Source organism: Mirounga leonina, unplaced genomic scaffold (genome assembly GCF_011800145.1).
Source record: "Mirounga leonina isolate KUSES-001 unplaced genomic scaffold, KU_Mleo_1.0 Mir_101609, whole genome shotgun sequence".
Lineage (NCBI taxonomy): Eukaryota > Metazoa > Chordata > Mammalia > Carnivora > Phocidae > Mirounga > Mirounga leonina.
Genome location: NW_023270164.1, coordinates 12,460,164 through 12,487,554, shown reverse-complemented (window position 1 = coordinate 12,487,554; position 27,391 = coordinate 12,460,164). Strand labels below are relative to the sequence as shown.

Below are 27,391 nucleotides of genomic sequence, written 5' to 3'. Positions count from 1 at the left end.
TTGTCTTGGTTAGCTCTCAGGAGATAAGATCTCTGAGGTACTTACTGTTTATGCCCCAGGGTGAATTTTTGAGCCGTTTTGGGGTGTGCATTCTAGAATAAGAATTTCGGAGCTATCTGGGGCATGTGTCCACTTCTGGTCTCTGAGGTGTGTGACAGGATGTGAGATCTCTTTGTTTTTGAGTTTTTCTGTTCTCAGGAGGTCTGTGAGGTTGGGTTAGAGTTGTTGGGGGGTGGGGGGTGGTATGGAGTGGTCAGTGTCCAGAGCTTAAGGCCGCAGAATTGTTCTGTGCTGTGCTCAGAGTCTGAGATTTCTGAGCTCTTTGGGACACTGTGTCTCAGGGTGTGAGGTGTCTGCAGTGTTTGTAGGTCATTGTTCCAGTCTATGAAACCTCTGAGCTCCTTGGGGATCTGCATCCAGTATATGAGGCCTTGGAATTGTTTTATGTTCTGTGTCCAAGCGTGTGAGATTTTTGTCGTCTTGGAGTCTGGTACCACAGAATGAGATTGCTGAGGTGTTTTTATTTCTTTTTGCTCAATGAGCATTTTCTAAGCTGTTGGGGTGTCCTTTTCCCAGCATGTGAGGTGTTTGAACTCTTTGGGCATGTGGGTCCAGGGTTTCAGGTTTCTGAACTTTGTGGGAGTCTCCGTCAAGGGTGTGAGACCTCATAGCTCTTGTGGGTCTAGATCCCATTACATGAGGTGTTGGAGCCATTTGGCAGATGTTTCCAGGTGTGAGGTCTTTGACATTTGTGTGGGTCTCAGTTACAAGAATGAGGTCTTTTATTTATTTCTGGGTATATTTCCCAGAGTCTGATGTCTCTGAGATACTTTTATGAGGGTGTATGGCTTGGTGTGATGCCACTGAGTTGTTTCCGGCTCATGTCCTGACCTGTGAGCTCTCTGAGCTGTTTGGGGGTCTCTCTCCCAGGACCTGCGATCTCTGAGCTGTTTGGGGTCTGTGTCTGGGGCATAAGTACCCACAGCAGTTTCAGACTGTGTTCCAGGGTATGATTCTGAGTTCTATGAGGGGCTATCCTTGTTGAGCCACTTGAGCTGTGAAATCTCTTTTCTTTCAGAGATATCAGTCCCAGAGTGTGGTGTCTCTGTCCTCTTAGGGATTACTTTCTTGATTATGATGTCCCTGCCTTATTTGGGGTCGGCTTCCAATGACTTGTGGGGATGTGTCACAAGGTATGACGTCTCTGTACTCTTGGTGGGTCTGTATCCCATAGCGTGTGATGTCTGAAATGCTTTAGATGTTCAGTGTCTAGTTTGTAAAGTCTATGAGGTGTTGGGTATCTGTGTCTGGAGATCTGTGAGTGGTTTGGGGTTCTTGGCCTTAGTGGGCAAGTTGTTCCAGCTCATGTGGATCCCGAGTTCCATTGATGTGAAGTTTTTGAGTAATTTGGGGTTTGTTTCCAGGCATGAGGTTTCTGATCTTTTTGGTGGTCTCCATTCCAGCAAGGGATATATGTGATCTATTAGGGTCTGTTTCCAGGTAGCAAGGTCACTTAACTGTATCAGTGTCTCTTTTCTTTCTTTTTTTTTTTTTAAATTAACTATTTGAGAGAGAAAGAGAAAGGGAGAGAGAGACAGAGACAGAGAACACACATGAGCGGGGGCAGAGGCAGAGGGAGAAGCAGACTCCCCACTGAGCAGGGAGCCCAACAAAGCTCAATCCCAGGACTCTGGGATCATGTTAAGGCAGATGCTTAACTGACTGAGTGACCCAGCTGCCCCTCAGTGTCCCTCTTCCAAGGTGTGAGGTGTCTGCATTTTTGTGTGTCGTTTTTGAGTGTCTGTGTTCTTGGGTATGAAGTCTCTTAGGATATTTGGGGTTTATTTCTAGGGCCTGAGGTCTTTGATCTATTTATTTGTTTAACCTGTTTGTCAAGTTGTAAGCCCTCTGAAATGTTTCCAGGTCTGCATCCAAGGTGTGACATCTTTATTGTTATGAACTCCATGTTGCAGATTTTGGGGTGTCTGAGATGTTTGGGGGCCTTGGTTATACAGTGTTAAGTCTCTGCACTGTTTTGGAACCTTTCTTCTAGGGTGTGGAGTCTCTGAGGGTTTGAATGTCTGTGTTCCTAAGTATAAAGTCTCATAAGCTGTTTAGAGATGTTTCCAGAGTCTGAGGTCACTAGAATATTTTTGTGCTGTGTCTTGTCCCAGGGTGTGAAGTTCCTGAGTTTTTTGGGAACTTATGTGCAGAGTGTCACCTTTCTGGGCTGTCTGGGGCCAGTATCCCAGGGAATGGGTCACAAGGCTTATGTCATAGTTCTTTTGAGTTGTTTGGGTGTGAGGTCTCAATACTTTGCAGGGTTGATGCTCATCTTGTCTTTGAGCATTTCCCCCCCCCCCACTTTGCCCAGGTATTTTATGTATACCCCAGGTGGTGAGCTCTCTAAGCTGTTTGGGGGTCCATGTCCACGGTATGAGGTATGTAGGTTGTCTGGGGTTTGTGTCTCCATGTGAAAGGTCCCTGAGATGCTTTAGGGTCTCAGGGTGTGAGGTTCCTGTTGATGTTTGTAGTAGTCTGTGGCCAGAGGATGAGATCTATAAAATAACAGGTTATCAATGTCTTGTTATGAGTCCTTGGAGCCTTTGGCCAGCCTTTGGCCAGAGTGTGAGGTCTGTAGGCTGTTTTGTGATCTGTGTCCGCAGTATGAGACCCGTGCACTGTCTTGGACTCTGGGTCCCATGGTGCAAGGTCTCCAAGCTTTTCTGTGCCCTGTGTCCAGTGATATGACATCCCCGAGCCATCTGGGGTGTGTTCCAGTGGGGAGTCTCATTCTGTTTCACAGCCAGCCTGTACTCCGTGGTATAACATGAATCACCTTGATCAATTTACCCTTTACCGTCTAATGGTTTTGTCCTCCCATTCTTGTGCACACAGACCAGTGCATGTGTCTTTCCGTAGAGCACATATTTAGAAGTGGAATTGCCGGGTCAAAGAAGTTATTTATTCAACAAACTCCCTTTTGAGTACCTACTGTGTGCAGGACACTTTTAGGTGCTTGTGGAGACACGGGGGACTAGAAATCCACATACACTCTGGTGGTACTAGTGGGGAGGGAGGGATATCCATTTTTATTTTGATCGATGCTGCCACACAAGTTCACACCTCCATCAGTGGCATCAGGAGATCGAATGCCTTTTCACGGGCCAGGGGGCTCTGCAGCAACGGGTTGGGACACCTTGGCGTCGCCTTCAGCTAGATCATCCGGGTATGGGGCTGGGACGGTCCACTGGGGGATGTGTGAGGGGGAGCCTGGAATGGAACGGGTGCAGGGGGGGGAAGACATGAGGGTCTCTTTCGTTGTGTTGGCGTGAGCTGAAGATGGAATGATTCCTGGGCATTGGCATGAAACAGCCCTTCCTAGGCCGCACACCTAAGGAGAGCGGGAAGGGTGGGAATGAAGAGTTAATGATGAGACAGTGCCGCTCTGGGACATACCATTGTGCGACATGGAGATGGAACAGTCGGCTCCGGGAGGTACCACGGCGGGGGGTGTGTGTCCGTGTATTTTGGAAGAAACCACTGTATGTGTATGGTTTCCTCATTTTGCAGGTGCATCGACCGCACTCCAGATGGAGAAGAGAATGGCGCCGCCCTGACCAAACGGAGCCCCCGGGAGGGGGATGGTGGACCCCACCCTCGGCCTAAAGCCTCCACCCATCCGGAAGCCGCCACCACCATGATCTTACGTCTGGTTGGCTCTGAAGAGTCGAATCAGCAGCAGGGGTGGTGTGGGGTAGAAGGCTGCGGAGCAGTGATTGGCTCCGCGGCGAGCAGGGCGGGACCAAGCCCGGCCCTGGGCGTTGATTGGTCACCGCAAGACGGCCCACCCAAGCTCTTCCAGGGTACCAAGGTTTTCGGGAATCACTCATAGGCTACGAGCGCGTCGGCTGGCTCCGTGCTGCTATTGGCTGCTGACTTGGCGCAGGCGCTGTGGCCCCTGCGTTGGCGTTCGCGGTTGCGGAGGCAGGGCTTTGGCCACTGGAGACCATAGGTTCGAATCCCGTCTGGGAACTTCAATTTGCGCCACCTGTAAAGAAGCTGGCATTACTGGCTAGCACAGAATGTGTCGGGTAACCTTTTCTATTCTCTACTACCTGTTCTTACTCTTTTTAGAACAATGCTTATTGTGTCCCGTTATATTGATTTCAGGACCCACTCACTGTTCACAGCAGCACGAGAAAAATTCTTCACTGGGGTTCCTGACATCTGTATTTCAGGCTACCTGTAGGTGTGAGTTCTGCAGAGAAGGTTCAAGGTGATCTTATGATCCTCCTCTAAGACATCCCCTCCTCTCCTCCCCCCCCCCCCAGGATGACTTGGAGGCTTCCTGCCCCCTCTGGACCAGGCCTGATTAAGGGTGTGTGGAGGTGTATGTGTGTGTTTATTGAGGAGTAAGGAGAGGGGTTGGGCCATAAATGCATCATAAATGCATGATTTCATGCTGTGGGATGGAGGGGTGTGTGGCATTTAAAAGAGGAATTTTGAAGGGGGCAAGATGTAACTGCAAGGATAAACTTAATGATATGGGATTTTAGGCATCGGGCAGGGGAGGTGTTTGGCTGAGTGTAGGTAAGTAGGAGGAAAGTGGTTCTGAAGTCAGTCAGCTCACATGCCAGTGTGGAGGTCTGTGTCACAGAGATTTAGGTCTTCCAGGTATTTGTGGGTTTCTGTCTCAGGGTGAGAAGTCTCTAAGCTGCTTGGGGGTCTTTGTCTTGGGATGTGCAGGGTTGTTTGGTTTTTTTCCCTTAAAATTGAATTTCCTTTTGTTTTATTGGCGCTTCTCTGACCACTGGAGGGGCTTCATACTGTTTTCTGAGCTTGTTGGCAAAATGTGTTTTTTAAGTTTATAAAACTTAAATTCCCTTTTACATCTTTTAATCTTTTTTCCTTTTAAAAAAATACTTTAAAATCATTTTAGACTTAGAGAGAATTGCAAAAAGAGTGCAGAGAGTTCTGCATACCCTTAGCCCCGCTTCCCCTGATGTAAAGAACTTACATAACCATAGGACGACTTTAAAACCAGGAAATGGATACTGTTGTTCATGAGCGGTTGTTCACCTGTTTCGTGTCTGTGACCAAGGTGTGAAATATCTGAGCTTCTTGGACCCAGGGCTCTCTTGGGTTCTGTGTCCCATGCTGTGATGTCTCTGAGCATTTGGTGTATGTTTCTGGATGCTAGGTCTCTTATTTCCTTGGTGGTTTCTGTCCCAGGGAATGATATCTTTGATCTATTAGGGTCTCTTCAGGGCATATCTTCTCTGAGCTGTTTGGGCTTCTGTGTTCAGGGTGGGAGGTCTCTGAGCACTTTGCAGGTCTAAATTCAAAGCTATGTGTACTCCCAGCCAGTTTTTATTGGTCTCTGTCAGAGATAATGAGGTCACTCAGTACTTTTGGATTCTGTGTCTAGGGCAGGATTTCTCAACCTCAGCACTATGGACATTTAGGACCAGAAAATTCTTTGTTATGGAGGGCGTTGTAGGATGTTGTACTAGTTTGCTAGGCCTGCTGTAAAAAAAAAAAAAAAAAAAAGTACCACAAACTGGAGGGGGGGTGTTGCTTGAGCAACCGAAATTCATTGTCTCACAGTTCTGGAGGCTGGAAGTCTGAGATCCAGGTGTTGGCAGGTTTCTTTCCTTCTGAAGGCTGAGAAGGAGAATCTGTCCATGCCTCTCCCCTAGCTTCTGGTAGTTTCCTGGCAGGCTTTGACGTTCCTTGGCTTCTGCTGCATCACCCCGATTTCTTCCTTCATCTTCACACGGTGTTCGGTGCATGTGGGTCTGTGTCCAAATGTCCCTTTTTTATAAACACGCCAGTCCTAGTGGATTAGGGGTCCACTGTACTCCAGGAGTATGACCTCGTTTTTATATCTGCAATGGCCCTGTTTCCAAATAAGGTCACATTCTGGGGGTCCTAAGGGTTAGGACTTCAACATATGAATTTGAGTGGGGGGGGATATAAATCAACCCATAAAAGATGTTTAGCATGGGCAAAAAAGGAAAGAGGGAGGAAAGTAAGGAGCAGCCCCCAACACCCAGAGTTGTCCAGGTATTTACAGCTGAGCCATGTCATTCTCCTGTGAGACAGAAATGGCTTTACAGAATACTAACCTCAGACAAAGTTACTCTGAGACCATGATAAAATGAGACAAAGCAAAGCTACTTTATAATGTTGTCTAAGCACCGACAAAAACCGGTCATTGGGCCACCTGCGAGGTACCAAACGTCTGCCTCTCTTGGTTAAAATGAGTGACTGCTGCTTCTTTTTTTTTTTTTTAACACCAAATTCAGCTTTGGGTTTATTGTAGTCGGCCCTCACTAGAGAGAAGATTTATGGAGATGCCCAGTCTTAAAACTGCCCTCCCTTTCTGACCGTATCCAATCTAGAGGGAGCCCCCCTTCTTTGTAGCCTCCCCGAAACCACTTAACTGAAGCCCAGATCCTATCATTGGTTCTTACTTTTTTTTTTAATTAAAAAAATATTTTTTTTTAGTGATCTCTGCACCCAACGTGGGGCCCGAACTCACAACCCCGAGATCAAGAGTCGCGTGCCCTTCTGACTGAGCCTGTCGGGCACCCCTAACTGGTTCTTCCTGATACCCTCTTACTGAGACATCCCTTGGCTCCCATGGTGTGTATTCTCCCTCACCGAAATGAATAATGAACCCTACTTGTTCAACTACAGGTATGTTCCTGGGGGGTCTTTGGCTAAAGGGCACTGACTAGTGGCATCCCTGATCTCTACCCACTTGTTGCCAATAGCACCTCTCCCCTTCCAGCTGTGACAACCAAAATGTCCCTTAGGCACTGCCAGATGTTCCCGAGGCGGGGGAGGCAGATTGCCTCTGGTTGAGAACTACTGGTCCAGGGTATGAAGCCTTTGGACAGGTTGGGGGTCTTTGTCTGAAGTTCGTGGTGTTCTCTGAAAAGTGTTCGGGTTTGTTTCTCAGGATGTGAAGTCACTCATCTGTCTCAAGGTCTCTGCCCCAGTGTTTGAAAGCCCCAAGCTCTTTGGGGTGCTCTTATAGAGTGATGTCATCACCTGCCAAAATTCGGACGTGAGGTGTCCATGGCGCGCACACGCCGCCCTGGCTACAGACCAGCTCAGAAAGGCAGAGAGAACTGGGAGTCATGTGATTGGTAGTGAACGCCTCCAAATGGACTCGCAGCCACCTCTAGCTTCCTTGTCCAGACCCGGAAATACAGGTGGCCACTTCATTCAGAACCTCTGTCTTGCCCTCTGTTCTAGGGGTCACAGAGTCTCCCTTGATACCGTTTGTGGCCAATTGGGTTGTGGAGAGGCAGTGGCTGTGGTCCAGAGTGGAGAGCCCTATCTTGGGATGGACGTTGCTCAGATGGATGTTGGAGTCTGTCTCCCCTCAGGCCTCGTCCACACCCAGTACGCATGGGTATTTGGGGCCTGGTAGAACCTGTTTCAGAGCCTGGAACCCCCAAGTCCTGGTTGGGTGGTAGGAGAGTCCAGCTTTTTGGAGCATCTTTCTAAACCTTAATTTGACCTTCTTGAGGTTTTGCAGGACTACTCTGAGTCAGAAGGACAGTGTAACAGTCCACACACCTGCCCTCTCCTGATTTCAGCCCCCTCCCCTCTAATCACACATCCCTTCTGAAAGCAAAGTTCAGGGCTGGGGAAAGGGATGAGATGCAGGTAAATGCCATCTCTGGCCAGGGTCCAGTGTGGGTCTGAGACTGTCTCAGTTGGAACATGGGAGTCATGTGCATGTATCGCTTAATATAAATGTCTGTTGGGCTCAATAAAGAGTAAATATCCTCCAGAATTGTGTTTCCATCTCTAGTAAACCCACAGTTTTACTTCCTGTGTTCCTTTGAGAACATACATAATAGGCTGTGCATCATGAGGCAAGGGTGCACAGTGAGAAAAAACATTGTTCTTGTGAAAACTGTAAATTGGGCTATAAGAGAGACAGGTTTTCTTTTTTTTTTTTTTTTTAGAGAGGGGTTGGGGGAGGGGCAGAGGGAGAGAGAATCTCAAGCAGGCTCCATGCCCAGCACGGAGCCCAGTGCAGGACTCGATCTCATGACCCTGAGATCATGACCTGAGCCAAAATCAGGAGTTGGACGCCTAACTGACTGAGCCACCCAGGCACCCCCAGGTTTGTACTTTTATGCAGGAAGCAGGGTCTGAGCTCTGGAGAAAGGCTTTGGGGGAGGATGCAGGGCCTCGGTGAGTCAAAGAAGAAGTCATAAGAGAAGTCAAAAAATAGCTTGTATCTTTTTCTTTTTTTTAAGTAGGCTCCACGCCCAGCACGGAGCCCAATGGCAGGGCTTGAACTCACCACCCTGAGATCAAGACTCAGACGTTTAACCAACTGAGCCACCCAGGCACCCCAAAAATAGTTTGAACTAAATGAAAATGAAAATAAAACTTACCAAATTTGTGGGATGCAGCAAAGCAGTACTTAATATAGAGGACAGTTTTAAAGGCATTTTGGCTTCTGTCTTGCTCTTTCTTGGATCACTTGCTCTAGGGGAAGCCAGCCACCATGTTGTGAGGACACTCAAGCAGCCGCATGGAGAGATCTATGTACCAAAGAACTGAGGCACCCCAGCCAAAAGCCATCGCTAAATTGCCAGCAATGTGAGTGATCCAGCTTGGAAGCCGAGCTTCCGGCCCCACTTGAGCCTTCTGATGACTGCAGCCTGAGGGACTCAAAGCCAGAGCCATGCATCTAAGCTGCTCTTGAATTCCCGACTCCCCAAATCTGTGTGAGATGATTGGTGTTTGCTGTTGTTTTAAGTTGCTAAGTTTTGGTTAATTTGTTGCATTTCTGAGCTCTTTGAGGGTCTCTGTCTAGGGTTTGAGATTTCTGAGCTTTTGTGACCTGTATCCATATCTGGGTGTTTGGGGCATTCCCTCTTTCACATTTTTAGGTCTCTGATCTCTTTGGGGGGGTCTCTCTCTCTCTCTGTGTTTTTAGGTCTCTGAACTATTTGGTGTTCTATGCCTCAAAGTGTGGGGATTCTGGGCTGTTTTGGGTTCATGTCCAGAATGTGATCATAACTGTTTGGGATCCTTAATCCCCGGGTATGATGTCTCTGAGATACTTTGTACTTGGGTCCAGAATTTGAAGTCTCTGAGCTCCCTTGCAGTGTGTGTTGTAGGTGTGAGGTGTTCTGGGTGTCTCAGTGTTCACAGCTATGAACTCTTTGGAGGATTGTGTTTGGAGAAACCCATTTGTTCTTTGAGGTGTATGGAGTTTTAAGTCCCAGGAAAAGGTATCATGAAGGTGACTGGAATCTGCATCTGGGCTGATCGGTGCTGGAGCAGTTTGGGCCAGTGAGTCCCCACATATAAAGTCTCTGCTGTGTTCGAGAGTCTATGTCCAGATACTGATATTTCTGGTATTGAGGGCAGGGCGAATCTGTGTTCCAGGGTGTCAGCTCTCTGAACTGTTTATGGGTATATGTCCCAAGGTGTGAAGTTCCTGAGTTGTTTGTGAGTGTGTGTGTCCCAAATGTGTGGGGTCTCTGACATGCTCACAGCTGTAGGTTGCAGTTTATGAGGTCTCTGCTCACAGGTGTATTGTACCAGGGTATCCAAACTCTTTGAGTGTGTGTGCATGAGATTATGAGGTCTCTGATCTGTTTGGGTGTGTGGTTCCCAGGATGAGACATGTTTTATTTGTTTGTGGGTGTATATTCCAGGATGTTAGTTCTCTAGTCTTTCTGGATGTGTACGTCCTGGGTGTGAGGTTTCTGCTCCATCAGTATACGGTCTAATGGTATAAAGGTTTCTTTCTTTTTTATTTTTTATTTTTTTAAAAGATTTTATTTATTTATTTGAGACAGAGAGAATGAGAGACAGAGAGCATGAGAGGGAGGAGGGTCAGAGGGAGAAGCAGACTCCCTGCTGAGCAGGGAGCCCGATGCGGGACTCGATCCCGGGACTCCAGGATCATGACCTGAGCCGAAGGCAGTCGCTTAACCAACTGAGCCACCCAGGCGCCCGGTATAAAGGTTTCTGATCCACTTGTGGGTATATGTCCCAGGCTATGAGGTCTCTGATCTGTTTGTCATTGTATTTCTCAGGATGTGAGGTCTCTCTTCTGGATGCAGGTCAAGGATATGGGGTCTCTAATCGGTTTTTGGTTTTATGTCCCTGGATATTAGATCTCTGGTCTCTGGGGGTATATGTGCCAATGTGTGAGCTCTCTGACATGTTTGTGGGTATATTTCCCAATATATGAGGTCTTTGTGGATATATTTTCCTGGTTGGTATGTTTCTGAGCCTTTTCGGTTATGTTTTCTGCGGGTGTGAGCACTCTGGTCCATTTGTGGAGTGTGTGTTGCAGGATATAAGGACTGTTCTGTCTGAGGGTGTATGTCCCAGAGTGTGAGGTCTCTGCTGTGTCTGTGGGTATATGTCTCTGACTGTGAGGTCTCTAAAATGTGTGTGGGTGTGGTTCTGAAGATGTAAGTTCCCTGAACTCTCTGTGGGTGTATGTCTCAGAAAATGAAAATCTATGGTCTATTTGTGAGAGTGTGCGTTCCAGAACATGAGGTCTCAGAGCTGTCTATCCCTGTGTATGTCCCAGTATGTGAGGTCTCTCTGCATGAGTATAGATCAAGGGTACCAGTTCTTTGATACTGTTGTGTTGGTGCTTCCTAGGGAATGAGGTCTCTGAGCTGTTTGGGGTGGGGGGACTTCACATAATGTGAGTTCTCAAGTATGTTTGAGGCTGTATGACCCAGCATATAGGTCTCTGATCTCTTTGGGTGTGTATGTTCCATGATTTGAAGTCTCTGAGCTCTTTGTTGATGTATATCCTAAGGTATGAGGTCTCTGATCTATTTGTTGTTATATGTTACTATATGTGAGTCTGTCTTCACTGGTGTATGTCAAGGTCTGTTTGTGGGTGTATTTCTCAGTGTATGATGTCCCTGATCTGTTTCTACGTATATGTTCCAAAGTAAGAAGCCCCTGATATGTCTCTGTATGTAAGGTCTCTGATCTTCTCATAACTGTATCAGGAGCTGGAGGTCTTTCATCCCTATGGTTGTAATTCCCAGGTGTCTTGTCTGGTTATGTTTGTGGCTGTATGTCCTAGAATATCATGTGTCTGCGTTGTTTCTGCAAGGATGTCCCCGTTGTGAGGTTTCTGATCTCTTTGTGGGTATCTTCACCAGAATGGGAGATCTGATGATGTTTGTGGGTGTATGTCCCAGAGCATGAGGTCACCGATGTTTGTGCATGTAAGCCCCAGGATCTGAGGTCTGTGATGTGCTTGTTCCTACAAGTATCAACATGTGAGGTGTCTTCCATGGGTGTATGCCAGGGGTATAAGTTCTCCAATATGTTTGTGATTCTGTGAACGTGGGTGTGAGGTCTCTTATTTGTCTGTGGGTGTATGTCTCAGTTTGTGAGGTCTGTGAGGTCTTTTTGGGTTTGCATCCCATGGTGTGAGGTCTCTGATTTGGTTCGGGGGTTATTTACTGAGATATGAGGCATATGTTTTTTTATCGTTGGATGTTCCGGGATGCGAGGCCTGTGGCTATTTATCATTGTATATCCCAGGATGTGAGGTCTCTTACGTGGGTGTATATAGAAAGTGTAAGGTCTTTGATCTATTTGTGGTTATATGGCCCTGGGTGTGAGGTCTCTGATCAGTTCATGGAGTTAATTCTTGCAAACAGAGCAGCAATGTCAAATTGTTAGGTGTTAAATCCTATGATGCATGATGTGATGTCTTTGATCTTTTCGAGGGTGCATGACCCACAGTGTGAAGTATCTGATCTATTCCTTGTGTGTTTCCAAACGTGTGAGGTCTCTCACCTGGGTGACGGTATATGTCCCATGGTGTGAGGCCTCTTATTTATTTGCAGGTATATTCCCAAGAGAGGAGCTCTCTCCTCTCTTTTGAGCGGTGGGGCCCAATTTGAGAGTAAGGTCTGATCTGGTTGTGTGTATATGCCTCAGGGTGTAAGGTTTGTGGGCATATGCCCCAGACGTGAGGTCTCTGATCTGTTTGGGTGTGTCTGTCCAGGAGGTGAGATTTCTGATCAGATTTTTGGGTGCATATCCCAGGATGTAAGGTCTCTGATCTTATTGTGGGTCTAGCTCCCAGGATTTAAGGTCTCTGATCATCTGTGGATGTACATCCCAGGATACATTTTTTCTTTTTTTAAAAAAGAAAAGATTTTATTTATTTGAGAGAGGGAGAGAGCACGTGAGAGAGAGATAGATCATGAGAAGCAGAGGGAGAGGGAGAAGCAGGCTTCCCGCGGAGCAGGGAGCCCGATGCGGGGCTCGATCCCAGGACCCTGGGATCATGACCTGAGCCAAAGGCAGACGCTTCACCAACTGAGCCACCCACGCGTCCCCAGAATACGTTTCTTTAGTTTTTACAGGTATGTGTCCCAGGTTGTAGGTTCTCTGATCTGCTAGGGGGATTATTTGCCAAGATTTGAGGTTTCTGATTTGTTCTTGGGTGTATGTCATAGAATGTGAAATCCTAGATCTTTTAGGGTATGTATGCCCAGAGTGTAAGGTTTCTGACCTCTCTGTGGTTGTGTTTATGCTGTGAGGTTTCTTCTCTGTTCCTTCCTGTATGTGTCAATACGTGCTGTCTGGTCACGAATTTTGTCAAGGATGTAAGTTCTCTGATCTGTTTGTTGTATATTCCAGGACATGAGGTCTCTGATCTGCTTGGTGGTGAGTGTCCCTGTGTGCGAGGTGTCTGAGCTCTGTGTGTGTGTGTGTATGTGTGTGTGTGTCCCAGGGAGTGAGGGTTGTAATGGGCCTGGGGGTGTATCCCAGGTTGTGAGGTTTCTGATCTGTTTCGGAGTGAATGACAGCAGGCGCCATATGTGAACTCTTTATGGGTCTATGTTCTAGGCTTTGGGGCTCCCACGTGGTGGTCAGTATATGTGCTGGGCGCAGGAACCATAGTCCGTTTCTGGATGTACTACCCAGCATATGAAGTCTCTGAACTGTTGATAGGTTTGTGTTGCAGGATTTGAAGTCTGTGATTTCTTTTTTTTTTTTTTTCAAGCCCTAGTGTGGGGCTCACACTCATGACCCCAAGATCGAGAGTCACATGCTCTACTGATTGAGCCAGCCAGGCGCCCCCTAGTCTGATTTCTTTATGGCTAGACTTTCCAGGCCGTTAGGTCCCTGATCCGTTTGTGGGTGTGTATATGAAGTGTGAGTTCCCTCATTGGTCTGTGGGTGTATTTCCCAGAATGTCACGTCTCTCCCAGTAGGTGCCGTGTATGTCACATCCGTGCTCCATTTAGCTGAATACTGGCCCCCAGTAATATCTGTGTCCCAATCCCCGGAACCTGTGACTATGTTAACTTTCTGGGAAAAAGGACCTTGTAGGTGTAATGAAATGAAACACTTTGCGATTGGGGGTTTATCCTGGATTAACCAGGTAGGCCTGACATAATGACTGCTACCCTTCTATGTGGGAGGCAGGATGGTAAGGGTCGGAAGTGGCCGTGGGAGAGTGATACGCACGGAGTCAGAGACGGTGATGTAAAGATGGAAGCCGACCGAGAGAAGGAGGTGTGACAACTGAAACTGAGAGAAGAGGGATCAGAGAGAGATTAGAAGATGAAACACTGCTGGCTTTGACGATGGAGGAAGGGGCCACGAGCCAGGGAGTGCAGGCAGCCCCTAAAACTGGAAGTGCAAGGAAATGGATTCTGTCTTGGAGCCTCCAGGGGGAAGGCAGGTCTGCTGACAACTTGTTTTTCTCTCTCTAAGACTCGTTTCTGGGTTCCTGACCTATAGAAATGTAAGGTAGTAAGTGTGTTTTGTTTTATAGCACCAAGATCACAGTGGCCTGTCGCAGCAGCGATGGGAAAGCAGTACAGTGTCCCAGGTCGCGAGGTCTCTAGCTGGTTGTCGGCGCGCATCCCAGGATGTGAACTCCCCCGTCTGTTTGCGAGCGCGGCTGATGGCGGGAGGTCTGTGATCCGTGTGCGGGTGGATGAGCCAGGGTGTGAGGTCTCCGACCCCACTTGAGGGGGTGTGTCCCAACATTTGTGGTCTCTGAGCTGTTTGTGTGTGCGTGTCCTCGGACGTGAGGTCTCTGAGCTGATTTGGGGTGTACGTCCAGTGTGTGAGGTCTTTATGATGTCTGTGGCTTGTATTCGAGATTATTAGGTCTCTGATGTGTTTCAGATACCTTTCTGATGATAATGAACTTGCCACTTGCTTTGGTGGTATATATGCCAGAATATAAGTTCTTCAATCTGTTTAGTTGTGAATGTCTAGGCTGTGAGGTTTGAAAGAGCTTGCTGTGAGGGTATGTCCCTTGGCCCAAATCCTCTGATCTCTTGTGAGTATGTGTCTCGGCATGTGAACTCTCTGATCTCTTCGGGGATATATGGCACAAGATATTAGTTCTGTGGTCGGTTTGTGGCTCTTTTTTCAGAGCATGTCGGGTCTCTGATGCACCTGGAAGCATATGTTGCAGGATTTGAGAGCCCTGATCTATTTGTGGGTATCTCTGGTCGTATACAGTCTCTGATACGTTTTGGAGCCTATCCCATGATGTGAGCCCCCCGATCTGTTTGTTGGCATATCTCTCAGAGCATGAGGTCTCAGATCTGTTTGCGGGTATACATTGCGGGGTTTGAGGTCTGTGGTCTCCGTGGTTATGTGTCCAGGTTGCGAGGTCCCTAATCTGTTCGTTGAAGTGCATCCCAGGATGTGAACTCTGATCATTTGTGCGTGGAGGGGTATATAGTGTGAAGATTCTGATCTCTTTTCTGGTAAGTGAACCAGGCTGAAAGGACTGGTATGTTTCAGGGTGTTTTCCCAAGATGTGAATTCCATGATCTGTTCCAGAATACCTGTCCTAGGATGTGAAGTCTTAGAGCTATTCAGGGATGTACATCCCAGGCACGAGTACCCTGAGCTGTTTGAGGGTGCCCGTCCCAGCTTGTTAGATCTCTGATGCTTTCTGGAGTTGTTTGCAAGTATATGGGATTTCTGATTTGTATCCTTGGACATGTAATGGGATGTGGAGTTTATTATTTGTTCAAGTGTGCATATCCAAGGTCTGAGGTTTCTGAGCTCTTTGTGGGATGTGTTGGGGCTTCTGATCTGTTTGCAGGTATGTGCCCCAGGATTTGAACTCGCTCATTTCCTTGTGGGTGTGGGCCCCAAGCTGCCAAGCATCTTTAATTACTCTGGAGGATGTAGTTCCTAGGATATGAGGTCTCTAATGTGTTGTGGGTTCTTGTTGCAGGGTTTGCTGTCTCCGAGCCATTTCTGGTTGTATTTCTCAGATGAAGTCTGATCCATTTGTGTGTCTATATCACAGTATGCAAGTGGTTTTATTTGGGGGGGAGGGCCTCTTTTGCTTGTTAGTCAATGGTATGAGGTCTGTTCTGTTTGTGGGTATGTGTCCCAATTTTTGAGGTCCCAGACCTGTTTGTGGGTGTATGTCCCAGAATGTGTGTCTCCCTGCTGTCTTTAGATGTGTGGCTGAGGGAAGGAGGTCTCTGATCACTTTCTAGATGTATGACTCCAGATGAGGGATGGGAGCTGTTTCTAGTATATGTCCCAGTATTTTAGGTCTCTGAGCTTTTTGGAGGTATGTGTTTTGTGATTCGAGATCTCTTATTTGTTTGTGTGTGTATGTCTCTACTCTGCCGACTTAAGGCCTCCTAGAGATGCCTGTGTTGTAATCCTTGGAAACCGTGCGTGAAGATGTGACCTTACGTGTTAAAAGGTACTTTGAAGGTGTGATTAAATTACACATCTTGAGATGGGAAGATTTTCTCAGATTTTCTAGGTGGGTCCAGTGTAATCACAAGAGTCCTAAAATGAGCAGGACAGGATGCCCATTGTCACTGAACGAAAAGTAACGACACAGACCAAGTCAGATACAGTGCTCCGACGACGGAGGTGTTTGTGGGTGTGTGCCCCAGCTTGGAAAGTCCTTGAGCCGGTCATGACAGCGTGTCCTGGGACGTGAAATTTCCGTTGTGCATCTGTGTCTGTACTCGGCTAAATAATAGGACTCCGAAGATGTCCAGTGAAGGACATGTGAACAGGGAGCCCTAATCAGGGAGGAGATCGATGATGGAGGCAGAAATCAGAGAGATTTGAAGATGAAGCGCGGAGGGCTTTGCAGGTGGAAGAAGGGGCCAGGGGCCAAGAATACAGGCACTCTGGAAACTGGAAAAGGCCAGGAAATGAATCCCCCCCCTTCCCCGCCCAGAGTCTCCAGAAGGAACACAGCTCTGTTCACACCTGACTTTAATACTCTAAGACCCATTTTCGGATTTCAAACCTACACAATGTAATGTAATAAATTTGTGTTTTTCCGGGTGCCTGGGTGGCTCAGTCATTAAGCGTCTGCCTTCGGCTCAGGTCATGATCCCAGGGTCCTGGGATCAAGTCCCACATCGGGCTCCCTGCTCGGCAGGAAGCCTGCTTCTCCCTCTTCCACTCCCCCTGCTTGTGTTCCTGCTCTCGCTATGTCTCTCTCTGTCAAATAAATAAATAAAATCTTTAAAAAAAAAATTGTGTTTTTCCATGATCCTAAAATCGTGGTGATTTGTTACAACAGCGATGAGAAACAAATACAGTGTCCTGAGTTATGTTTCTGTCCGGTTGTCTCTTCACATCCTAGGAATGTGTTTGTGAGTGTGTCTGATGATGGAGGCCTCTGACCTGTGTGTGGGTGTATGAGCCAGGGCAAGAAGTCTCTGACCTGCTTGAGAGTGTGTGTCCCTAAATTTTGGGGGTTTGTGGGGTGTACGTCTCGGGATGGGTGGTCTCTGGTCTGTTTGTGAGTACGTGTCTTTGGATGTGAGGTCCCTCTGCTGATTTTGTGTGTCTCTTCGTGTGAGGTCTCTGAGGTGGTTGTGAGTTATGCCTAGGTTGTTGGATCTCTGATATTTCATGGGTATATCCAAGATTTCTGATTCATTTGATTATATATGTACCAGGATGGGAGGTCTCTGATCTGTTCGGATGTGTATATCCAGCTGTGAGGTGTGCAGCTCATTGGGGGTGTCTTTCTTTTTTTTCTTTTTTTTTTTTTAAAGATTTTATTTATTTATTTGGGAGAGAGAGAATGAGAGACAGAGAGCATGAGAGGGAGGAGGGTCAGAGGGAGAAGCAGACTCCCTGCTGAGCAGGGAGCCCAATGTGGGACTCGATCCTGGGACTCCAGGATCATGACCTGAGCCGAAGGCAGTCGCTTAACCAACTGAGCCACCCAGGCGCCCCGGGGGTGTCTTTCATTTGGCTCAAGTCTCTGGTCTTTTTGTGAGTCTGTGTCCCAAGATATGAACTTTCTGATCTCCTCATGGGTGTTTTCTGAAGAAGTCAAGTACATAATCAGTCTTGAGGTATTTTTCCTAGACTATGAGGTCTCTTACTTGATTGTAGGTATATGGTGCAAGACTTGAGATCTCCGATCTGTGAGTACGTGTCTCAGGCTGTGAGGTCTCTCATCTGTGTGTGGGTACCTTATTGTTTTTCAGTTTTTGCCTTTCTAATCACAATATTTGAGTTTCTGATCTGTGTGTGTGTGTGTGTGTGTAAGGGCGTGAGGTGTCTTCTGTTTGTGGTTATGTGTCCCAGTTTGAGAGGTCCCTACCCTGTGTGTGGGTATATGACACAGAATACCTACCTCACTCTTTTTTTTTTTTTTTTTTTGGATGTATGTCCAAGGGTGGGAGGTCTCTCATCTCTTTGGAATCGTATGATATGGGATGTGAGGTCTTTGACCTACTTATGGGTGTATATCTCAGGATGGGATGTTTTTATTTTTTTATTTTTTAAGTAAACTCTACGCCCAGTGTGGGGCTTGAACTCACGATCCTGAGATCAAGAGTCACACGCTCTACTGACTGAGCCAGCCAGGCCCCCCAGGATGGGATGCTTTTAATTCCTCATGTATGTATGTCTAAGGTTGGTAAAGATCGCTGAAAGATGTCCATGTTCTAATCTCTGGAACATGGGACTATGGGACCTTACATGTGAAAAAGTCCTTTGCAAAAAAAAAAAAAAAAAAAAAGTCCTTTGCAGATGTGATAAAGTAATTATCTTGAGATGGGGGAGACTGTCCTGGATTATTTTCCAGGTGAGTCCAGTGTAATCACAAGGGTCTTTACAGGAGACAGGCAGGACAGTCCATCAGAGAAGCAGGTGTGATGACAGAAATAGAAATCGGAGAGAGAGATTTGAGGATGAAACACTGCTTTGAAGTTGGGGGAAGGGGCCACGAGCCAAGGAATGCAGGCAGCTCGAGAAACTTCAAAAGGCAAGGAAATGGATCCTCCCCCCGGAGCCTCCAGGAGCAATGCAGTTCTGCCAACAACTTGATTTTAGCCCTTTGAAACCCTTTTTTAGCTTCCGACCTGTGGAAAGGTAAGATAGTAAATGCGTGTTGTTTCATGTAACAATTGTGACTTGTCGCAGCAGCAATAGGAAAGGAGTACAGTGTCCCAGGTCGCGAGGTCTCTAGCTGGTTGTCGGCGCACCTCCCAGGATGTGAACTCCCCCGTCTGTTTGCGAGCGTGTGTCTGATGGCGGGAGGTCTCTGATCCGTGTGCGGGTGTGTGAACCACAATGAGAGGTTTCACAAAGTTTGGGGCGGGGTATGTCTCAGAACTTGCGGTCTCTGAGCTGTTTGTGGGAATATGTCTTAGAATGTGGGGCCTCCAGTTTGTGTGTGCGCGTCCTAAGATGTCAGGTGTCTGAGCTGATTTGGGGAATACATTCTATTCTCTGAGGTCCGCCAGATGTTTGTGGGTTTATGTTCCAGTTGTTAGGTCTCTGATCTGTTTGGGCGGGTATTTCTTTTTTTTTCCTTTTTTTAAAAATTTATTTATTTGACAGACAGAGACACAGCGAGAGCGGGAACACAAGCAGGGGGAGTGGGAGAGGGAGAAGCAGGCTCCCCGCCAAGCAGGGAGCCCGATGTGGGGCTCGATCCCAGGACCCTAGGATTGTGACCTGAGCCGAAGGCAGACGCCCAACCGACTGAGCCACCCAGGCGCCCCAGGGCGGGTATTTCTGGTGATAGGAGGTTTCTGATTTGTTTGATCATGTATATATGCCAGCATGCTAGATCTCTGATTTATTTAGGTTCGTATGTCCAGGACATGTGAGGTTTCTGAGCTTTTTGTGGGTGTGTGTCCCTTGACTTGAGGCCTCTGATTTGTTTGCTGGTAAACGTCCCAACACATGAGCTCTCGGATCTGTTTGTGGATGTTCGTTGTAAGATTTCAGGTCTATAATCTGTTTCTGGTATCTTCTTAGCCCCTGAGGTGTCTGACTTGCTTATGCTTGTGCATTGCAGGATTTGAGGTCTCTGGTCCATGTGTGAGTCTGCGCCTTGGGTACATATGGCCTCTGCGTTGTTTGTGGATTATATCTCAGGATGTGAGCTTTATGATCTCTTTATAATGTATGACTCAGGGCTTGAGGTTTCTGATCTGTTTGTGGGTACGTGTTGCAGAGTTTGAAGCCTGTGGTTTCTTTGCGGTTATATGTCCAGGTTGTGAGGTCTCTAATCTGTTCCTGGGTGCATATCCCAGGATTTCATACCCCAGATCTGTCTGATGGTGCACGCCCCATGGTGTGAGCCCTCTGGACTATTTGTGGCATTTGAAGTCCCTGATATGTTTGTGGCTATGTGTCCCAAGTTGTGGGGTCTGGAATCCCTTTGTCTGTGTATGTCCCAACATGTGAATTTCCTGATGTGTTTGTGGGTAGTATCTGGTGGTGTGAAATGTCTGATATATTCACTGCTCAGTGAACCAGAGTGTGAAGCCTCTGACCTGTTCGAGGGTGCTCTCGAAACCTAGATGGCCGGTTCTCTTATGTTTGTGAGTTTAATTCCAAGGACTCTGAGCATTTTTTGGTCTAAGTCCCCAAAAGTGTGTGTGTGTGTTCTTTCTGGATGTATGTTAGAGGGTGGAAGGTGTCTCACTTACGTGGAAGTGTAGGACTCCGAATATGAGGTCTGTGAGCTGTCGGGGCGTACATGTCTCTGGTGACCGGATAGCAACACCCCAAAGATGTCCACTTCCTAATCCCTGGAACCTACAATTACGTTAATTTACATGAAAAGGGGGACTTTGCAGATATGACTAAGTTAAGCATGCCGATGGGAAAATTATCCCGGATTATCGGGGTAGGCCCAACGTAATCATACGTGTCCTTATATGAGGCACACATGAAGGCAAGAGTCCAAGAACACAGTGTGGGAAGAGATGCAGAGTCAAAAAAAAAAGTGACGTCATGACATAAGTAGAAATCAAAGAGAAACAGAGGTGGAGCTCGATGGCGGCAAAGAGAGAGAGATTGGAAGATGAAACACTGCTAACTTCGAAGGTGGAGCAAGGAGCCACGAGCTTAGGAAATGCGGGTGTCCTATAGATTCTCCCCTAGGAACTCCAGAAGGAAGTTAGCTCTGCTGCCATCTTCATTTTTACCCTGTAAGACTCCTTGTCAGTCTTCTGATCTGCAGAAATATAGGATAATATATTTGTGTTGTTTTATGACAATAAGATCGGGGTGATTTGTTATAGAAGCAGGTCCAGAGCCCTGAGGAGATAAAAAGGCCTGCACTTTCAAGAAATTGGATAAACATGACCTTCTTTTCTTTTCTTTCTTTCTTTCCTTTTTTTTTTCAGTAGGCTCCAGCCCAGTCGCATGCTCTACTGACTGAGCCAGCCAGGCATCCTGTAACCTTCTTCTCTTAAAAAAAAAAAATGGTGGGGGGTCAGGAAGAAAGGACTGCAGTGTCCCAGACGGTGAGGTCTCCATCTGGTTGTCGGCACACATCCAAGGATGTGAACACCTCTCTGAGTGTGTGTCTGATGGTGGGAGGTCTCTGCTCCGTGTGCGGGTGCATGGACCAGGGTGTGAGGTCTCTGATCTCTGTAATAGTGTGTGTCCCAGAATTTGTGGGCCCAGCCGTTTTGGGGTATATGGTCGTAGGAGAGGAGAAGCTGGGTTTTGTAGATAGTGCCCAGGATGTGAATTCTCTGAACTGTCATGCGTGTGTTCACGGTGTAAGGATTCTGACCTCTTCGTGTGTGTGCTTTCCTTTTGCTCGATCTGTTTCTGGGATTATGTCCTAGAATGCGAGCCTTCCAGATCTGTTTGTTTGTCTCTGTCTCGTGGTGTGGAAGCCTCTGGTATGCTTGCTGGTGACTGAAGCATGAATGAAGCAGGGCGTCTATCCCATGATGGGAATTCCCTCATCTGTTTGTGGGTACTTGTCTGATAACGTGAAGCGTTTGATCTTTTCACTGGTGAATGAACAGGGGTATGGGGTGTCTGACTTGTTTGATGTTTCTGGTGTTTTTATCCAGGTGAGTTCTTTGATCTCTTTCTCGATGTGTGTGCCAGGATGTGAGATCTGTGATGTTCTGTGAATGCGCATCCCAGCGTGTTAGGTCTCTGAGCTGTTTGCGGGTGTTACGTTCCAGGTCATCAGTTGTCTGATGCCTTATGGGGACATTTGCAAGCGTTTCTGATTTGTTTGTTGGTGTAGAGGCCACGAAGTGCCGTTCTTATCTGTTAAGGTCTATATATCCAGGGTTTGAGATTTCTAAGCTCATTCTGGTTGTGTTTCAGATAGGAGGCCTCTGATCCAGTGGTGCGTACATGGCCCACATTTTGCCAGCTCTCTGATGTTTCTCAGTGTATTTCTGTCCGTGTGCAGACTTTTACCTCTTTATGGGAGGATCTCTGTTTGTGGGCCCGTATCCCAGGATCTGAGCTCTCTGATCTCGAGACTATAAGCCCCAAGATTTCAGGTGTCCAAATTTATCTGGATGCATTTACCAGCGTGTGGGGTCCATAACCTGTTGGTTGGTTCATGTCGCAGGATGGAAGGTGTCTGGTGTGGTTTGGGTTGTGTTTCTCAGATCAGGTCTTTGATCTGATGGTGCATGTACGTCACATAGGGGAGTGTGTCATCTCCTTGGGTGCGTTGGTAAAGGGCATGAGGTCTGTTCTCTTTGTGTTTCTGTGTCCCAGTGTGTGAGGTCCCTGGTGTGTGTGTGTGTGTGTGTGTGTGTGTGAGTGTGTGAATGTGGGCTGCTTTTCTGCTCTTTTGGTGTGTGTGTGTCTCAGAGTTAGAGGTCTGGTCTGTTTGGGGGTCCTAGAATGTGGGTCCCTGATCTTTGTGTAGGTGTATATCCCATCGTAATCAGGTTCCTGTTCTCTTTGGGTGTGTATGTCCCAGAGAGTGGGTTCTCTTCTATCTTTGTAGGTTTAATTCCCAGAGTGTGAGGACTCTAGGCATCATCTGGTGTATGTCTCAGAATGTAGCTGGCTCTCTCACAGTCTGCAGGTATGTCCCAGGGTGGAAGGTCTCTGATCTCTTTGGAGGTGTGGAACTCCAGATGTGAAGTCTTCAAGCACTTCATGTGCCTTTGTCCCAGGAGGTGAGCTTTCTCTTTGTGCACGTGTGTTCTGTCTTGTCAAATAATGGATCGCCAAATACGTGCTCACCCCATTCCTGGACCTTGTTAATATGTTGTCTTACTGGAGAAAGGGATCTTGCAGATATGTATTAAGGGAGCACCGTGAGATGGAGCGGTTATCCTGGATTCCCCGGGAGGACCCATTCTAATCACAAATGTCTCTATGTGAGGGAGGTAGGACCTTTAGGAATCACAGAAAACTAAGTGGCTATGGACATTGAGACGGGGGCCGTGGGATGATGGAAGTAGTCACAGAAAGCAATGTGATGGCAAAAGCAGAGGTCAGAGAGGGAGAGAAAGAAAGAGATTTGAAGCTGAAACAATGAATCCTCTGGTCTCTTCATGGGTTATGCCGTAAGATGTCATGTCTACCATCTGGTGTATTTTCTGGGTGCATTTTTCAGCTTGTGGTGTGTCTGGCTTGATTGTGGATTTGAAGTCTCTGGTCTGTCTTTTTGTTTTCTGTGCTCCAGAATGTGGGCTCCCTGAGCTGTTTGTCCACGTGTGTGTGGCTGTCTTCCAGGATTTCGGGGCACCAATACATTTCTGAGTGTGTGTCTCAGGATCTGTATTCTCTCTGCAGGGAGAGTCCCTGATATGAGGTCTCTGATTTGTTCGTTGTGTGTGTTCCAGGGTGTGAGGTTTGTGAATGGTCTGGGGGTGCGTTTTGCAGGACTTTATGTCTGGGAACTCTTCGAGGGTGTGTGTCCTAGGATGTGAGGTTTCTCATCCATTTCTGTGCCTGTTTCCCAGCATGTGAGGTCTGTGAGCATTTTGTCACTCTGTGTCCCAGGATGTGATATCTCCGATCTCTTTATGTGTATTGTCAAACATTTAAGGTCTCTAATCTTTTTGTGGATGAATTCGCCAGGATATTTTAGTGTATTTCCTGGAATGTGCCTCTCTCTGCTCTTTTTTTTTTTTTTTTTCAGATTTTATTTATTTGACAGAGAGAGACAGCGAGAGAGGGAACACAAGCAGAGGGAGCGGGAGAGGGAGAAGCAGGCTTCCTGCCGAGCAGGGAGCCCGATGCGGGGCTCAATCCCAAGACCCTGGGACCCTGACCTGAGCCGAAGGCAGCCACTCAGCGACTGAGCCACCCAGGTGCCCCCCTCTCTGCACTTTTTCTGTGTGTGTCCCAGTGGGCAATATCTGATCTCTCTGTGGGCATACATCCCATGGCCTATGCTCTCTGATGTTTTGTGGATGCGTCTTAGGATATGATGTCTCTGTTAGGACTGTGGGTATATGTCCTAAGACGTGAGTTCTCTGACCACTTTTTGGGATTTATGTTGCAGGATGAGAGGTCTTTCATCTAGTTCTCTGTGTATTACCTGTCTGCGGGTATTTGTCCAAGGGCGTGGCATCCCTGAGGGTCCGTGCCCCAGGATGTCAGATTTGTCTGTGGGTGCACATCAAGATAGGGGTCGTCTGATCCCTTTGTGGTTGCGTGTCTCAGGATGTGAGGGTCTGTTCTTGGTATGTGTGTCAACAGCGTGTGGTCTCTGATCTGTTTGAGGTTCTGTTTCTCGGGCCATCTGGTTTTACCTTTTCTTTGTCTCAGCATGTAAGGTCTCTGAGGCGTTTGGGGTTTATGTCCCAGGCTCTGAGTCTCTGGTCTCTTTGTGGGTGTAGGCCCCAATATCTGAAGTCCCCGATCCATTCTTTAGTTTATTTCCCAGGATATGAGCGCTCAGAAATGTTTGTGGGTATATGTCCCGGCATGGAAGGTATCTGATATTTTTATGTGCATATGTCTCAAGGGATTGAGGTCTATGATCTGTTTGTGGGTATACGTCCCTGGATGCTATTTCTCTGAAATACTCGTGGATGTCTATCTCTGCTTGTGTGGTTTTTGTTCTATTTGTGAGTATGTCACAGGATGTGAGGTCTGTTCATTGGGGGTGTGTATTTCCTAGAATATAAATTCTCTGATGTGTTTTGTATGTACATCCAGGATGTGAGGTCCCTGATCCGTTTCGGTGTATGTGCCCCACGATTTGAGGTCTCTGATTTCTTTGATGCTCTCTGTATCCAGCATATTCTCTGAATTATATTTTGAGGTCAATACCCTAAGTCTCAAAGGATTTCTGAATCCTAGATCTGAGGATTCTGAGCTTTTTCTGGTCTGCATTCCAGGGGTGAGTTCACAGAGCTGTTTGGGCAGCTGTGTGGCCCCTGTGTTCAGAATACTGGTCCCTGAGCTCTTTTGGTTTGAGAGTTTCTTGACATGTTTGGGGGATATTTTCAGGTGCAGAGTCTCTTCCTTTTGGGAGGTCTCCGTCCCAGAGTGTGATACATCAGACTCATTTGGGATTTGTTCCAGGGTCATGGCCTCTGAGCTTTACATGCGGGGAGGAGGGTGCCCCGCTGGTGAGTTTTCTGAGCTGTTTGGAGGTCTTCATTCCGTGTGTGAAATCTCTCAACTCTGTGATGGTCTGTGCAGAGTATGGTGTCTCTGAACTACTTAGAAGTCTCTCCTCTCAGGTATGAGGTGGCGGGGCTGTTTGGGGTCTGTGACCCTCATATGAGAACTCAGGTGTGTTTGAGTATCTGTGCTCAACCCCTCCTAACTGTTTTGAGCCCATGTCCCAGCGAATGAGTTCTATGATGTGGGTTTTGTCCTTGGGTGTGATTGATTTATCGGAGCAGTTTCAGGATCTGTTTCGAGTTTAAGGACTTCCTACTGATGTCTTTATACTTTGGGGGGCCTCTGAGGTGCTTTACCCTCTGTGACCGAGAGTGTGAGCTCTCTGATCTCTGGATCCCTTGGTGTTGAGATTCCTAACTGTTGGGGTGTGTTTCCAAGGGTGAGGTGTAGCTCCTGTTGGGAGAGTCTCATTCCCATGGTATGAGGTCTTGGACTTATTAGCGGTCTGTTTCCAGGGTTTGAGGTCTCTGAGTGGTTTGGGGTTCTGTTTACTAATGACATCTCTTGGGTGTTTGTGGGGGGGTCTTTGTCCAGGCTGTTAGGTCTCTGAGCTGGGGGTGGGGGTGCGTTTGTGCCCTAGGGTGTAAGGATTGTTAACTCCGAGCATTTTGGCACGGCATGTCTGATGTGTGAGCTGTCTGGCCGGTTTGTGGGTCTGCCTCCTGGGTTAGACGTTCTCTGGGTAATTTGAGAGCCTGTGTCCACAACGTGAGATCCCTAAGCTGTTGTGGGACTGTGTCCCAGTTACCGGGTCTCTCCTCTGTTTGTGGCAGACTTTGAACAGAAGGTGAGGTTTCTAGGCTCTTTGGTGATCTGTGTGCATGAGTGTCAGGGGTCTGAAATCTTTCTGGATAGGAGTACAAAGTGGGAGTTCCATAAATGGTTTAGGGGTCTGAGTTCAGGGTGTGATATTTCTGCATCATTTGGACGTCTGTGGAGAGTCTGAAGATTCTGAGCTGTTTGGCGATGTGAGCCTAGGATATGAGGTTTCTAAACTGTTAGGAGTCTACATCCAGGATGTGTGATCTGAGTTATTTGTGGTTGGTCTTACAGGGTGTGCAGTCTCTGAGCTACGTAGAGGATTCGTGTCCAGGTTTTCAGGTCTCTGAGCTCTTCTGTGAACTGGAGTGGAAGGCCTCTGAGTTGTTTGGGGATGTCTCAGTGTATGAAGGCTCTGAGCTATTGGGGGGACATCTGTGTCCAGTACGTGACGTCTCTGAGCAGGAATCTGTGTCAAGGGTGCAAGATATCTGAGCTGGTTTAGGGCCTGTGTTGCAGTGTATGTGATTTTGGAGCTCTCTAGTATTGTTCAAGGCATGAGGTCTCCGAGTTGGTCTGGTGGTCTGAGAAGAGGGTGTGGGGTTTCTGAACTGTCTGTCCATCTTTATTCCAGTTTGTAAGTTCTCTGAGGAATTGTGGGTCTTTATCCCTAGTTGTGAAGCTTTGTGTGTGTGTGTGGCGGGGGGGGGGGGGGTCTGTAATCAGATTTTCAGGTCTCTGAGCTCTTTGGGTGTGTGGGTTACAAAGTGGGAGGTCTCTTAAGTTTGGTAGTCTTTCCTAGGCTGTCCTGACCGTGAACTATTTAGGGGTCTGTGCCAGAAAGTGTGGGGTCACTGAGCTGTATATAGATGGGTTTCCTAGGCTTGGAATTCTCTGAACAGGGTCTGTTTCTGGGCTGTGAGATCTCTATGCTTTTTGGGGTCTGCTTCTAAGACTTGAGTCTCTGAGTTGTTTGTGGCACTCTGCTCTAGGGAGAGGTCTCTGGGATGTTTGGTGCTCTACTTTCCAGGGTGTCTCTGAGCAGTCTGGGGGTCTGTGTCCAAGGTAAGTGGATTCAGAATCATTTAGGGAGCTGTGCTCAGAGTATGAGGTCTCAGTGTTTGGGCAGTCTGTGTCCAGGGTGTCCCATCTCTACTTTTGGGGGTCTGCCCCAGGCTATGAGGTCTCCAAACAGTTTGGGAGTTGACAGTCAGGGTGTGAAGGCTCCGAATAGCTTGGGTAGCAGTATCCCAGGTTGCGAAGTCTGAGATGTCTGTGCATCTCTAGCCCAGAAAGCTCATTCTCTGATGTGGTTTGGGCTCTGAATCCCAGTGTATGAGGTGACGTTCGAGGTCTTGGCGCTCTTGGGGAGTCTGTCCCATAGTTCCAGTGCAGCCTCTGAGTTAATTGGGGTCTGTGTCCAGGTGCAAGATCTCAAGAGCTGCTCGGAGATAGGTATCCCAGGGTGTGCAGTCTCAGAGGTCTAGGGTCAGTATCCGGGTATAATGAGGTCTATGAGCTGTCCGGAAGCCTGTGTCCTAGGTGCCCTGTGACGTCTCTGAGCCAATTAGGATTCTGTCACCTGTGTGTGAGGTCTTCAAAATAGGTATCTGTGTCACTGTGTATGAGGTCTCTTGAGCAAAGCAAAGGGCACTGGCTCACACTCCCAACTGAGAGGTGATGAAAACAAGCTTACTGGGAATGTCATGTCTGTTCTCTGCTTTCT

At 47.5% G+C, this 27,391-nt stretch overlaps 1 long non-coding RNA gene across 3 annotated transcripts in view; it reads left to right on the top strand.

Annotated features, from left to right (window-relative positions):
• Window positions 1–3,212: 3,212 nt before the first annotated feature.
• LOC118010053 overlaps window positions 3,213–27,391 on the top strand; it is a 33,571-nt gene continuing 9,392 nt past the window's right edge. Inside the window, exons 1-4 of one of the 3 annotated variants that reach the window (XR_004679100.1) lie at window positions 3,213–4,094; window positions 4,174–4,279; window positions 6,514–6,705; window positions 8,528–8,637. This is a non-coding gene — a long non-coding RNA (uncharacterized LOC118010053). The remainder of the gene's footprint in view (window positions 4,095–4,173; window positions 4,280–6,513; window positions 6,706–8,527; window positions 8,638–27,391) is intronic. The other 2 variants (XR_004679103.1, XR_004679102.1) reach the window with 2 other exon arrangements.